Raw genomic sequence first — 16,567 nt, forward strand, 5'->3', positions numbered from 1 at the left:
GCAACAGAAATAAAACACCAAAACCCGTTAACCGTTCATTAAATGTAATTTAAGCAGAGTTAATTGCAGGCATTGCATGTGTACGTGGCCAACGTTGAGGTCATTGGTGAAACGACCGTAATCTGACATGGGTTCATTGTTGAAGCGCCATATACGACGTCGTTAGTTGCGATAAGGCGGACCAAATTTTAAGAGAACATTTTAAGGAAAATTATTTATGGTAACGTTTTTGAAATACGTTCGCTCTGAAGAGCAGCGTAACAAGTGGTGATACGGGGAAATGGGGTTGGTTCCTTGAAAACGGTGAGGATCACCGTTGATACTTCAAAAACGATTACAAATATCTCAGAATATTTATGTAACCCTTTCAACAATAAAAAATATTTATTTGTGCTTAAGATATTTATTAATTTATTCAATTTTGTTATAAATAAAAACACAAATTCTTATATGTATATTCATGATTTTCAGTGGAGCGGTTTAGTTTTTATGACGTAATATTTTTAGAGGTTCGCAAAAAGTGTATCGGGCCGTGACAAGGCAAGAGTTAAGTGAAGTTAAATTTCAGGCGATGTATTTTATATATTGTATTGTAGCAAACCAAAAACAATTTTATCATAGTTCATAGAGATATATAGCAGAATAGCAACTGATCGAGTCGATCTTTTCTCTCAGGTATCCCAGAAAGAAAAACCTGCAAGTCATGGTCACCTATTGGGTAATTTAACTTGCGTCGAAGCATTCCGTGGAGTGAAGGTTCGTCAAAGGGGCATAACAGCTAAACTCTTACGCTTCCCAAAACTAATGTGATAAATAATGTATTGGCATGAGCCTAGCTCTAGTCTTCCACGTCAAATCTGGATGCAAATGCCACTAAATAAACAAGATTTGTCTGTGACGTACCAGATTTCAAATCAAACTTTCAAAAAAAAATTATATGGATTTATGTAGCAAATTCTTAATATTATTGTAAGCGCTACGAAGGAAATTTAGGAAATTATTAGTTTTGGAATATAAACATAGGCAATTTTAAAGCAATTTCATTTTCAAACTTTCGTTAGAGGACGTGTTCTAGGTGAAGAATGAAAATGAACGACGAGAGTAATTAAAGTTTGAGCGTCATCAAACAATTAAGTGGCTTTGTCGCTGCAGTTTCCAGGAAGCGGTGCGTCAGATTTAAAAATGGAATCTCTCCGTTTTATTGGTGCGGTTTGAGCTAATTAAATTATTCTTTGTGGCCTCTTACAAACAGGGAGATTTTTAATTCAATCAACTTTTTTTGGTCTAACTAATTAAGCCTATTAAAAGTAAAGAATTACTCAAAAATATACATACGAGTGATTTATATACAAATAACAATGGTTCCAATTACCAGTTATCTTTGTACTGTTCTATTCTGTTACTATTGGTGGTCATATGTATTCAATAAAAGATGATCGCGTGACAATCCTACCGGTACTATCATCATCATAATTTTAACCGAAGGACATCAACTGAATTTCAAATAACACCGGTAACAAGCGGCCTGCATCCGGCGTCTTATGACTACTACTTTAAGATGGTACGACCTAGTAAAAGGATGTTCTATGCTGCGTTTGCCAGTCCATAGTTCTACACTTCAGAACATTAAGACATCAGCAGATATCTGTTTTGCACGCTATGTGATCACTGCCATTTCAGCCTACCAATCCGCTGGGTTGCATCGGTTATTTTCGATCGACTACGAATCTCTTCATTCGTGATTAGATCGTTGAGATGCTGTCAGCAATTGATTATAAAGAGTGTGCTCATCTAGGGCACGAAAAAACTAGAGCCAGTGCTATGACGTCACAGCGTTCTAATAATTAGAATGAGCACGGAATTAATAAGGAAGGTAACGGCGTGGCGTGAGAGCTGTAACGACATAATGACTGCGCAAACGCGATGGGCCGCTTAATTTTATTTCCTCGCGCTCGCTCCACTTTCACTACGCACGTACAATTTTTCTCGCTGTGATTTTAATCTGTACATAAGTTACTAGCGACAATTTTGATGTCACAAATGCTATATTCTCGTTGGCGTTTACAGTATCACCAAGATTTGTAGTAGAACACTGATAATGCTTAGCCTAGAATGTTTATTTAATTGAATCAGGCGTTATTTTGCAGAAGTCTATTCTAAGTAAGAAAAGGACCAATATTTAGCCACTTCCGCACATGCAGTGGTAGTCGTGCAACAAAGTGCACCGCCCGCCAGCCCGCTGATAAATGCGCATGCGGGAAACAACGCGAATTACACAACTGCCACCGTTAAATCACTCAACATGTGTTTCACCCCTCCATGGGTCATTTTCAGGAGTTATGTTACACCGATTAGTGCCAAACACAGAGTCCGTTTATTTTAAACTGGAGAGCTTCCCGGGGGTTTCTTCTCGAGCCGTTGCTGAACAATTAATGTACTCGTAAATATACTAAGTGATTGTTAATAGCCTTAAAAGGTTGAAGAAATAGCTTATTCTTCAAAATTCTTTTAAGGTATAATAGATGTGAGGGCCTCTTTTTCCAAACACCATTAAAGGTATGATTCTGAAATATGAACCATGTAGTTTTTCTATTGGAATACAATAGGTAAATAATTTCTAGCATTGTAAAGTGGAAGGAAGGGATTGATAGTTTACAATAATTTATTTTATTATTCAATTTTTTTAAAACGATATTTTTCCATTTTATTATTACGTTACATATTATCACTGAATCCATTGATTTTTGTAACCATGCCTTTATTTAACCGCAGCCACACACCCATAACCAATTACAACTCTTATAAATACTGTCAAAATTTATTCACGATTATGTTTACACACTAAAGTAACATACATCGATACCACAACATCTTAACTGCGTCAAGTTGTTTACATGCAGAGCACCTCTCAATTTTGTACGAGGCGCTAAACACGTATTACCGTACAAGTCGCAAGCGGAATTTCAAGGTCAATCCGCGGTCATCTAGAATGTTCCACATTTTTGTAAAATCCGTTCTTGCCTCATTGATATCAACTCTCGCCGGATTTACTTAAATTTATACAAGAAAGACTCAGTTCGTATTATATTATTCCAATAAATGAAATTGTTTCATTTATTTATAATGAATGAATTTTTGTTGTAAATTTGAATGTCATTTAATTATTTCATCATTTAAGTAAACATATCTCGCTTCATCAATTCATTATGTATTTACAAAAATATATAGAAAAATCAAGCTACATTCGTAAAATTATATTACTTTGCAAAAGTACAGAATTACTTTTAATTATTTAATTATTAAGAAATTCAAAGAGAAGGACGCTGCCAACAACATAATATAATTACATAGAGTAATATTAAATAATTTATTTGCCTTTAACTTTATTTTAAATGTGAGTAGTTAACAGCTAAAACTCTGTCTAAATATTTGTAACTACACGGTTATAAATCGTAATAAATAAATTGTTCTATCATTAACAATCACAGACTCGTGAATCATCGGTAGAGTTCATTATTTATTTTTTTATTTAAAATTCTTGATTGTACACGTTAAGATTCATTTAATAAGTTTTACAATAATATACAAGAAAGTCCAATAGGCGGTCTTATCATTCAAGGCAATCTTTTCCAGACAACCATAGTATGGAAAAGGTAAAAGTACTAATAATGGGTAGTTTACGTGTGCAAAAAATACATATTTATTAACAAACGAACATAGACATACATAAACATACATAGACATACATACATACATACGTATATAACATTAGATGAATCCATTTACATTTTTATGTCGTTTAGCGGACCTATTATTTGATTACTATCACGTTATCATCACAGCTCAGTTAATCGCTCAGAGCGTACAATACATAGAGATTTGCACGTGAACATATGATTCATTCTAACGTGTACTTATATACGGTTTAAACATAACATAGTCAATCAGAATAATTAATAGAAGTTTATTGATACAACCCTTTGCCAATTGTTCCGTATACTGTTATAAAAAGTATTACATTTTTTATTTACAATCTTAAAGATCTCTTTAGAAAGAGATAAAAATATATCGATACATTTTTTTTAAATTTACCTATTACGTTATAGAAACTAATTTAACATTTCAATATTGTTAGTGTTAATGTTTTTTGCGACCTGGGAGAGCCCAACAGTAAAGGACCGAAACTTACGGTTGTAGGGTTGGGTTTGATTACCGAGATACAATCTTACATAATTCACTTTGTGCATTAATTATATAGGATTGCCACTGCTCATAAAAAGTTTCCAGAGGATGGGCGCGTCGATGGCAGCGTCCTCTGCGTACTATAATACCACACTGCGATCGCCAATCCTGCCAAGCGTGGTGATTATGACATACCTCCCCATAGAATTATTAAGTGATGGCCTATCCCATGTTTTACATGGGCGTTTTCGGGATGAAACGACGACGACGACGAGATTTTGACTTTTGCCATCTAAAGTGTAAATGCACATTCGTATATTATGGTTCTGTTGTGAAGTTGTTGTAGTCCGTATATTTGTTTCGCTATTCATTAATATTATATATTTGACATAAAAATAATAATGTTACTATCCCAAATGTTATAAATAAAAGTGCGACTCACAAAGCCGATAAATTATCGTATGAAACACTTAGACTAATATAAACACTATTCTATTCTGCTATACAGTTTTTCAGTGCACAAGGTATGGCGGTTTGATACGTGCTATACACGTAAGATCAGAGTCCGCACAATACCACGTATGCTCGTACATGCGCATTCTTATGTGATAATATTTCAGCAGATTTTTCTGTTGTTTCTTGCGCTGCAAACAGGTAATCCGTATTGCACTACGCGGAACGATGCTAACGTGAATCGGTTAATATACCTACCTACGTAACAATTGCCCTTCTTTTGTTTGGAGGGGAGAAATCTTTTGGTTATGCACAAAATACATCTGTGAGTAGATAAAGTTATAAACATCAAAGTATTTCAGCAACACATGATTGTTTTATGGTGCTGTCTTCTCCGGGTTCGCTTTTAGTTGACGAAGAAGGCATCCATCTTCGACGCTCGCGAATCTGATTTTTGTTTTAGTCTAATTCTACGACTGATTTTTTTTGTTTAGTGGAAAAAATAAATCGATGTTCAAGATAGGCTGTCTGCCCTATCAGGGTTATGCAGAATTACTACAAACTAACACCATTACTTTTCTTTTTGACACAGTGCCTAGGCAATGTGCTATTTTGCATAAGCCATTCTAGGGTGTATTGTTTACCCTGCTCTGAAACTCTCGTTATGCTATCATGATAGTTTGAGACTACGTTGACCCAACTTCAGCCATAATGTCGCTGAATTTAGTGTGAGTTTAGGTAGAGAACCCCTTTTTCTAGGAAGTAGGTAGAGGACATCGTCTCTGAGCAGTATATGAACTTATTTTAGTCTCAGGCAATGTACCAACATAGAAAACTGTTCTTCGTAATATTTTCTGTTATGTGCAGTAGCGATATTTATGTCATCTAAACAGAGTGATCAACGGGAAACATGCATTCAAATATGTAACGTTACGTTAACGAGGCATTATTTCAACGCAGCCGCAGCCGCGGCTTAACCTAGTTCTCATAGATACGAAACGTTGTTTATTCTATAACAACATAACAATAGACAAACGTCGTATTAATTAATTGTCATGGGTTTAGATAATAATTTTAATTCAAGACGTAAGTTCACGGCTAAATTATAATGTGGGTGGTCGGAAAATTGTGAGACTACCTACTTCAAAAATACATTAAATGAATATAATTATCTATTAATATAATTATAGTTTAATTAACGCTATTTAAAATAAATGTTCAAAGTGTTATAAAACTAAGCATTGCTTTTGACTGTAGTTTTACGTTTGTGATGTGAATATAAATTCCTGAAAGCATTTTAGTATCGCGGAAATTGAACCTACTACGTACAAACGCAAGTTTTAATCATCTACCGCTTGGCTACCACTGCTCGAATAGTTCATAGTTGTCGGTCAAATTAAAAACATTTTTTAATCCCTACCGAACTATATTTTATAAATGAAAAGGGATCATTTATCCAGAATCACAAATGATCGTTCAAAGGGCCGCAAGTTGGTCCCCTGTTTACTCGATAATTATGAGACTACCTTACGTTCATAAAACGTAATCTGGACCATGTCACGTGACAATTAACGTTAACATATGCGCATGATTACACATTTCGATGAGCGCGTGCCACGGTAATAGACGCCTGGTGTCGTGCTGTGTGGCGCCTACGAGTGACTCATAGGTTAGATCTCATGAACGAATAGGAAATTGAGTTGATATGTCGTCATTATTAATAAAGGAACATCAACACTAGACACATTTTATTGAGATTAAATTCTATAAAATACATCATAAGATCGTTCTTGGTCGTTCATCTTCATTGCTAAGTCGCTTCTTTTCTGGATAGCCGTGTTCGAGGATTTTACTAGTTGTTTTCACAGGTCTCTATGATCTGCTTTTCTGAGCGCTTCCGTTATTAAGAGGCCCGTCACCAGCCGCAAAGAGTCCATTCAACGGGTTGGTGATCACAGTCTGGTATCATGGTACGCAGAGGACGCTGCTGCCCATTCTCTGGAAACTTGTTTGTGAATATTGTGAATCTTATATAATGAATGCAAAGTGTAAGTTATATATGGTTTTATCCCGGGAATGAATCCGCGACCTACAATCGCAAATTTCAGTTCTCTATCGCTGGGTTAGTTCTAGATAGAAAAAGATAAATAAAATCGGTAAAGCCATTCTCAAGTATTGGCGTGGCCATAAGAAATAGGGAATATTTTTTTGTAAACGCTTTTCATGCTTATAAATAAAAGATATTTTTATTAGTTTTAATTACAAATACTATTTGAATAAATTGAAGCTTTATTCATAATCTAGTACTTAATAAATAAACAAACATTGACTTGGCTAATTATGACAAATACCTCCATTAAAAGGTTTTAAGATAATGATGTTTTCAATGTCTAGTAAGCGTCAGTTGTTTTTTGAAATTGGAACACTTTCGAGGGGACTCCGCAACGATCCAATACAGGTAATAAATCATTTTTTATTTTTGAAGTATATAGCCTGAACTATGTAGTGAATAGTAAACAGAATTTTGAAAAATTCTGCGTTTCGATTAAGAAGGAACGATGTACTGTTGCATTTTATATTCGTCGGTCACGTTAAACGCGGCATAACGGTGCTGACCGCATTTCGTTCACTCCGTTCCACCGGCGATTCAAAAATACTGTCTTAACGAAATTTGCGTGACAACGGTCGTCGACCGTTCGTTGTTGTCGTGATTTGCATTCTATAATTTGAAAATCGAACGGCTATTTTTTAAACACTTTATTCAAATTTCTTATGTACAAGAACATGTGTCTTTTCATACCAATATCTGGTGCATGCAAAAAGTTTTAACTAAAATATAAAATAAAAGAGATCTTCTGCCAAATGAATAAATATGTATTTTGCACCCTTTTTCCCATATAACCCACTCAACTTTAACTTGATTTTCATATTCGTTTTTGTATACGTAAATATGGTGAGATATTAATTTTTTGATACGTACCAAAAATACTAACATAATGTGCAATGTTTGTTATTATTTGCCTGATATTGTTAAATAGTTCTGGGCTGTGTAAGAAGATACGATACTTAAAATATCTTTAAATTAGGTCAATACGTTAAAATAATTACTACCCGATAATTATGAAATCATTATACGATTTCAATCTAATACCAGCTGTCCCGACTAACTTCGTACTATATGAATTATTGTCCAGTCGCAATCCAATACCTTAATAACAACAATTAATCAAGAAAATAAGTAATCTGTTTCGAACACTGTAGTAGTAATGAGATTATATTTTCATTGTAACACGTTAAGGTAAAAGGGACAGACATATCTATTTTACTCTGTGGTTTAAAAGTCAAATACGGATTATTTTTAATTTTGCCCCGTAATTTTAACACATAATATTTGAATTGGTCGAGTCTAACTTGATGAACACTAGGCGATTCATTTTTATTTACAAAAGGTAGATTAAAATTATGAATAAATTCAGGTGTTTATGCATATTGTTGCATGGAATGTTTTTTTTATTTAGATATATTTATTTATTCCCTTAATTCAATCGTACGTCATCTTATTATGAATTTAAGCATTAAAATTCCACAAAGGCGATTACGTTTATGGTATTTTTTTTTAACAACTGAAATATAAAATCCATAAAAGGGTCTATGGCCACTCCTTTATCGCGGTTGGCAGTGATAAGCGCCACAACTGAACTGCTTCCGTATCATGCTGGAATACTTTCGAGTTGAATGTATCCTAATTAGGTCGTGTAAAATAAAAGGACTCTTTGATTTATTCTCTTTTTAATTACTCTTTGGCTTCACATGTAATAAATCATTTAATCATATTATATTATCACTTATAGTATTAAAGATAATATAATGCCATAATTTTAACACCAGCTTATTCATATTACTATCTACATTGAATTATTTATGGTGACAATTTGAATACGTCATGGAATTACCAGAGGGGCCCTATTTAATAGAAACCAGAATCAAATTAAACTCTGCTATAACGACATCTTTCAACTTAATATACGTTGCTACAAAAGCTACAAACGCACCGAAATTTTAGTCCACAACCACACTCCACAACTCTAACGTGTTTTTTGTAATCCCTTTCACAAATATGCTTTAACATTCTAGTTACAATCATCACCATTTCAATCGATGGTCGTCCATTGCAAGGCAATAGGTCTCCCTCAAAGATTGCCACAATGAGTCTGACTCTGCTTTCGACTTCCCGTGACACTATGTCTTCAGTCCACCTAGCATACTACACCTAACACTGTAATTGTGTTATTTAATAATTATTGTTCAATTTTTATAAATTTATTGCATGATAATTCAAAGGCTTCATAGAAGTTCATTGTAAAAATGTAATATTTCTCACAAAGGAGTTAACGTTATAATCTCAAGTTTTAGTTTCCGTAATCAATCAGTAACTTTCTTGAAGCAAGCAATGTTTATCATTTTAAGAAGAGTTATAACGATAACTGTGCACTTTGTCCGTTAAAATTGTTAAGAACAAAAACAAACAAAGGAATTTGTACAGTGGCTATAAATTTTTCACTGAAAACAGCGATAAGTCGAAACAACTGAGACTACACTTGGTGTGAAATCGAAATAAACTTTCTGTAACCAAGATATTGTTTACAAAGTTTAAAATACTGCTGAAGTTATTTGTAACTCTATTTTCTCTTAGCGGTCATGTAGAGTGATGGGTAAAATAAAATGTTTCAGCTTTGACCAATTTTATTTTATTTATTAAGTCGTCGTTTAAGCCCGTAAACGCCCGTTGGAAGGTCTCCACAAAGGTATCTATTTGTTTGGCGATCGCAGTTATGAAACGCAGACAATGCCGCTGTCCATCTTTCAGAAAGTTGTTCGAGCATTGGCAATCCTACAGGATTACATAGTAATTAATGCACAAAATATGAAATTTATGAAACTGTATCCCGGAAATCGAACCCGCGACCTACGATAGCAAGTCTCTGTCCTGCTTGATTACCACTACTCATTTTTATTTAGTAAATGTGATTTATTAAGGATTTCCAACAAAATCAACAATATCATATAAATACAAAGTACTTAAAAATACAGGACTAATTACAATTGTTATGCCAGACCTGCGATAGGTTAACAAAAAAATAAAATAAAAATAAAATCATTTATAACCTAATCTAAATGAGTAATTACTATTGTTTATTAATTCACCTACTATTTATTTATTTATTATTATCATAATGCTATGCATCATGAATATAGTCAAAAGCATTTTGTTTGAATGAAGATAAGATAATAGTTTTGTGTACTGATAACAGATAATATTTACATCTGAGAAAACTTGACTAAAATGGTTCTCGAATTAATTCAGATCCCATTAGCTTTACAGAAAAAAAAAGAATTGCATTATATGTTACAGAGAATAATTTAGTAAGTAAATAACATTTTTAGTAAAAAAAAAATTGTTTAAAAATTGAAACGTCGTATTTTTCAACCGCTCGTAAGTATCTACGGTTAAATAAAAAAGAATCTGACGCTCTATAAGGCATCGCCTATGTTACTGTCAACCGGACGATCCAATACAGAATGCATCTTTTTTGTTTCCCGCCGTTCCCAGCGTTCCCAGACGCAGTACGCGCTTTTAAATTTAGAACGCCTTCGCTTCCAACTGTCAGCCTGATAGTTCCACTTTCACAATATTATAATTTTGTGTATTTTTTAATTACATTTTTTACCGGCTGCTCCGAACAACTGTATACCATTCGTTAAAAGGGATATAGCAAAACTTTTCTCATCGTGATATCTATATTGATTGATTCGATGTCTTAATATTAAACAACGACTTTAAAAACAATTAAAGACTTTAGTATTAAGGCATTATATGATCGTTATAACGCTTTGTGGTACATGACTTATTTCTTAATTTATTTAATTTTCTTTTTTATTCTTATTAATACCTAACATTCGAAAGTTTGTAATTGTTATTTAAAGTGAAGAGCAATATATAAACCTCTGCGATTTTTTTTAATTTTTCTTGATTTTTCAAAGTTTTCTCTCGAAAACCAAAAAAATAATGGCCAAATTGATAGAGCCATTCTTGAGTTTTTATAAGCAATAAATTCGTCATTTCATCTTTAACAATTATAATCACAAAGAGATTACACAAACAAGTGTTTCCATCTATCTAAGATATTAGAATACAATTGTTCTTAAAAGTTATTATGTGGCAACCCATAAACAAACGTTATAGTTTTATCTATCCAGAAAATAGTGCGTATGATCACGTTGATTAGTTTTTATGACAACTACATAACCACCGACTGTGGGGTCGAAGTTTTTCGGAGTAAGTCGGTACGGCCGAACTAAACTGAATTAGCCTTCATAAATAAAATCTTATTCTAAATTAAGTTCACATTAAGTTTCTAGATTCAGTTAAATTTACTAGAACTAGAGTAATAGAGGGAGTATACAAGACCACCGACTGTTATGGTCTACGTAAAAAGTTATTACTGCATACTTCAATTCCGCGTGACAGCAAGACGTAAAAGTCCATCACACAGTCCATCCACAGATGTGCCAGACGGCATAAATCATGCCAATTAAATTGCCATTCGCAGTTAATACACAAGGCCAGTAAGATAATGGACCGCCTTTAAGACCGGCTCACCCGTTCACTGGCCACTAGAACTCAAGTTTTTTCTAGAAATAAACATACGACGTATTCATAAAATGAAAAAAATAATTGATATTTATAGAGACCTTTCATTGTTACAAGAAAAAATAAGTTCAAATATAGCGAGAAATGAAAGATATTTAAAAAAAGCTTAAGCTAGCACCTATAATTTTAACTGTATCTTTAATAGAGTATAGTTCAAAAATCTTCTTTTCACTCATTTTATCATCTCTAAAGATTGTGTCTGTCTGGGAACATCCACATTTCTTTCCATACCATCCTATCCTCGTCTTCCCCCAGAGCAGTAGTAACATAGTCCAATTATTGACTGGATCAGACCAGCCCCTTAATCGCCCATGTAGTCTTTTACCTTCTAATTTCCTTGCAAACAGAAGTTTAAATAAAATTTCATACAAATGAATACACATTTTGCATTTTTTTACAATTTTAATGGAATAATCTAAAAAGGAGCAATTTGTTTTTGTAAGCAGACTACCAAAATTAATTTTGAACATTGCTCGAACTCTACACAATATTCAGTGCCATTAGTATGGCTACAGATGTTTCAACTTCGCTGAAAAATTGTAACAATGAAACTTGATTTCGCGTTCAATGACCTGAAAATCGTTATGCCCTGTGAATGAGGGACGGCTTACCCCCTATTCGAACATGCACACTTCTAGAGATGATTTATTGACCCTTGTCAGGACTTTCGAATGGTATAAGAAGGCGTTGGAAAAATTTCGTACAAATTTCGTAAAATATTTTAAACATCTATCGATTATATAATATATTCATAAAAAAAATGTATAGGGAGGTTGTGATTATTTGTGTTACTAGCTATCTTCCGCCCGCTTTATAAAAATCCGTTCTTAGCTTACCTCCACTAGACTGAAGAATCATTATTAACAAAGTTCAATTTCTTAAGCCTTATGGGTCCAGAGATATCATGATGAGTCAATACATAGCTGGATATATAGATTGATAACATATTAAATATATAAGCCTTCTCGATTCCCCGTTTATATGTTTTATGTTAAAACACTATATAACTCATTTTACTTTAGTGAAACGAGAACAGTTTAAACTACAGTCCCGTACTTCCTATTCCAAGCGTTGGATAATTAATCATCATTGTACAAGTGCACGCTATTTTCATCTTTATACCATTGGCGCAAGTGCGACAACTGAAAAGCATCTCCCGGCATAATCATAACAAATTTATAACGTAAACAAACTCAAGTCGACTGGAGCATGCAAAAATCTCAGCGGGGCTATGAACTATTAAAACGCGTGTTATGAAAACGTACTTACAAATAGATGTACGTAAACAGCAATCGGAAAATATTTCGTGAGATATGGTTGTGACTTTGTGGAACAACAAAAATTAGAGTGTTTAGTCTAATGAGTGAATGTAGTTGGTTTCCAGAGAATCCTATGATCGTCACCGCTTGCGTTAAGGGTCGGTCCTTTTGAGGAACTTTTAATCTGAATGATATTTACAATAGAGTTTCATGTCAGAGCACAAGTCAATGTTTCTTGTATTCAGTCACTCTATGGCGCATCTGTCAATCCTAGTCCCAATCCGGTAAAACTTAGTGTCTAGAACCGAGGCTCCCTCAGCAGTTCTCGTGCTTAGTTATCTATAAAGAGATTTTAGTTTAGGCGTCATCTGCTCTCTGTTCCTTTAAATCTTCGAAATCTGCAAATGCTACTCGGGCGGTAGTGTAAGGTTGCTAAGAAAAAATTGGCAAGCGACCTAAGAGCTCCACAGCCTCCTTTAGTGATATAAATAATGTAATGGCATGACCAACTTACTGCGAAGAGTTCTGGAATAAGCCTTTCTAAGCAACGATGGTGGAGGCTTAGATCGGCCCTCCACTACGTCCGGTTTACTTCGTAGCATTGGGCTCCCCTAACATACACTAATAGTAGATATTTTCTGCCGATTTGGATTGGACAATTAGCTTCTTATATAAAGTGTAACTTGCCTAGTTTGACAATTTTAGAGGCCGTGGATACACCTCTAAAATATTTTTAATCATTATCGCTTTTATCGACTAATGTAACCGTATTGGTTGGTGCTGTTACAGCGTTCACTCATATATTTGTATGCACAAACTAACTTATTGTCAATTTAGATGTCTAACGGGTGTCTTAATCATCATTAAACTCTATCAATGAAACGGAAGTAATCGAAGTTTCTGAATAAAGTGACTATGACTACGTAACTTCCGGCCATTGTCTCCGTTACTATTATATTTAATAGCGAATAAAGTATTAATAAACACGATGGTTTATATAGCCCGTTACGAATTCCTTGGAGGTGCATCTTGATAAAATGATAATTCAAATTCATTTCTGATGGTTAATTTATTTAGCATACAGTAATTTCGAATTAAAAGCACTATGCACCAATTTTAATTTTCAAAAATCTGTAACTGAATAATAATGTTAAAAACTATCTTCAGTGTTTTTTCTAGTTCTCAGCCTAAAAACGCTCACTACGAGGCATAGACCTTCCAAAATTTCGCCACGTATATACTTAGTGACGTTTCTTTAGCGATATTAAAAATATATATTTGTCATTTCATATTATGTACGTTATTTTTCTCATCAAACCGTTACAACTATTAAAAATAACATTATTATTATATACATACATTTATTTTAATGTTAATTTAAGGGAATATTAGATCTACACGCTTATAATTTTAACGAAAGTCATGTTCACGTCGGGTAGCTAGCTTCTTCGTTTATACATACGTTTTGACGTAATACGTAATATAATATCTATTATTAATCTAATATCTATTATACTCTGTCTATTTATGTGCTAGTTTGTGAATGTAAAATAAAAAGTCGTAATTGTCTTTTACTCTACGGTTTTATAAATAAGCGACCAAGTCATGCAAGCATCGGTGGGTGTAAAAGCCACTAATAATAGTCGATCTCTCATCGGCGCGTAAAGCTTAGAGCCGTAACACTCCAGGTGAGCACGTTAAAACAATGAGAGCAACGAACCGCGGCGAGCGTTAATAAACTTACGGACATTTGTTTATTTATTTACCGCATCACGCACACCTAGTTCAACTTGGATATCGTCCAAAATGTTCGCTGCTAGTCGAACTATGTTTTTATTTACAGCGCCTTGGGAGCTTTCTATGCCGGTATAAAATGCTTTGTATATCAAACAGCAGATCGACGACATTTTGAGGTCATTTGTTAATCAGTGAATTTATATCTCTTTTTATAAATATACGCAATAGCAAAAGTATTTTTGGCAACGATAAAATTCATAAAGGGAAAGAAATAAAGGAATCTAATATATCATAAATGAATAAGAAATTTACACTTATATACAATCTCATTACGATATCGACAAAAACTATAAGGCTTAGCGACTTGAAAGTTGAGATGTAGAAATGTAGCATACACCGAAAAGGGGTCAGCTGAGAACGGAAGTTCATTAAGTTCGCGAATTGGTTATTTAAACGTATATAAAAATAAGCAGTTGTTAGTATAAAACCAATAATTTAAATTTTATTTTATATTATACATTACCGAGCTTTTGTCACACAAATACACGTATAATATTTTGCTTAAAGTTTTTAGTCGCGTAATGCAAAAGGAGCAATATAAATAGAATGTATATATATATATATATATATATATATATATATATATATATATATATATATATATATATATATATATTATATATATATTTATTTATTTATGCACATGTAGTCTGTAAGCTCATCGACCCTTGGTCCTATTGGAAACCTATGGAAGATGGATAAAAGTAGTTTAAAATAAAATAAAATAAAATTATAATCATTTCCTAACTAAAATTAGAATCATCACACACTGTATTAATTTTAACACCTTTTTTTACCACAATCGACGTATTAATTCTATTGTCCGTTGACAGAATGTCAATTCGCTTTCGCGTCGGCGAAATGAAGTCCAATTTGTCCAAAATGTCCAGACATTTATCAAAAACTCTAATGATATATTAAATACTTCTCTACAGATACACAAAGCGGTTCAGACAATACAAAAAAAAACATTCCGTGATACCAGACATCGCGTGATGAAGCCTATTTGAATTAAATCAGCAACGGTGCGAAATGGCAGGTCTTCAAGTATAACTCACCGGTCTGACATAAAACATTTTTATTTAACGCCATTTAGTATCAATTACCTAATGGCCAGCGCTCCTTGTTTTGACTAATTTATTCTCTTTAGAACTCTGTAAATCAGTACCGCACCTCTAATAAAATACCGTTGCCATGTGAAAAATATAGTAAAAAAAATCGTACTTTTAACCTATACTTGCGAACTGATGATACTAAGCATAGAATCATCATGACAAATACAATATAATCACAGAGAGATGATTTTTATATGTATATGCTATACTTATCTATTTATTCACTCTTTTCATTGATTTTTGTCATCAAAGGCACCAGAGGCCTTCCTCAAAATCGCAACGATGACTGCCCGCCTCCGGCGACTTTTAGAAAATTTTATTTACACTTTATTGTACATTAAAATGACTTAAAATATAAAGAGATGATGAAGAGAATAGTGCAAAGAGCGATAATAATGCAAACGTAGATTTTTTACAAACAACTATTTATCGGTCTTTGTTAACAAAAACACTTTGTTTAAATAGTATTTATAACAAATAAATTACACAGTGAAAATACAATATACAGTGTAATTAGTTACAGATGTACAAGATTTGAAAAGGTGAATATACGTATTACATTTGTCAGCAAAAGGCTTTTATACCTATTTCCAATAACCCCGTATTAAGTTATCACTTTAAAATATGTTAAAATATTTCAATTTGGAATGCGACAGGCCAAAAACTTCTGTCAATACAGTCTGCAAGGAAAAAAAATAAAATATTTTTAATATGTAATAATAGGAATGTTAAAAACGAGTTATTTTACTATCTTATCGTACTGTATTTATTATTTCTAAAACCGTTGATTTTTGAATAAGGTGTACCGTACATTAGATATAAATTTTCCACCAATAACCAATAACTCTGTATACATCACTACTTGTCATACTGTAATACTGGCTGTAAATAAATTCATATAAACATTCGCAGTACAGATTAAATACAAATTGCATTACCGGAATGGCGTACGTGCTTTTATTTTATTTATATGATGATAACGCAAGCGCTACACGACTTGAACGTGTTCATCTGTTATTTTCCGCAACAAATCCCCTCATGTGTGAAAT

General features: G+C 33.3%; 1 protein-coding gene across 1 annotated transcript in view; it reads right to left on the reverse strand.

Moving 5' to 3' along the window:
- The window catches only part of Meltrin (meltrin), a 99,062-nt gene that overhangs the window by 74,515 nt on the left and 7,980 nt on the right, over nucleotides 1-16,567 (reverse strand). The gene's annotated exons all lie outside the window — the stretch shown is intronic.

The sequence above is a fragment of the Battus philenor genome, unplaced genomic scaffold (genome assembly GCF_028537555.1).
Source record: "Battus philenor isolate CCGP_79_NKW_IND1 unplaced genomic scaffold, ilBatPhil1.0.hap1 SCAF_28, whole genome shotgun sequence".
In the NCBI taxonomy this organism is placed as follows: Eukaryota; Metazoa; Arthropoda; class Insecta; order Lepidoptera; family Papilionidae; genus Battus; species Battus philenor.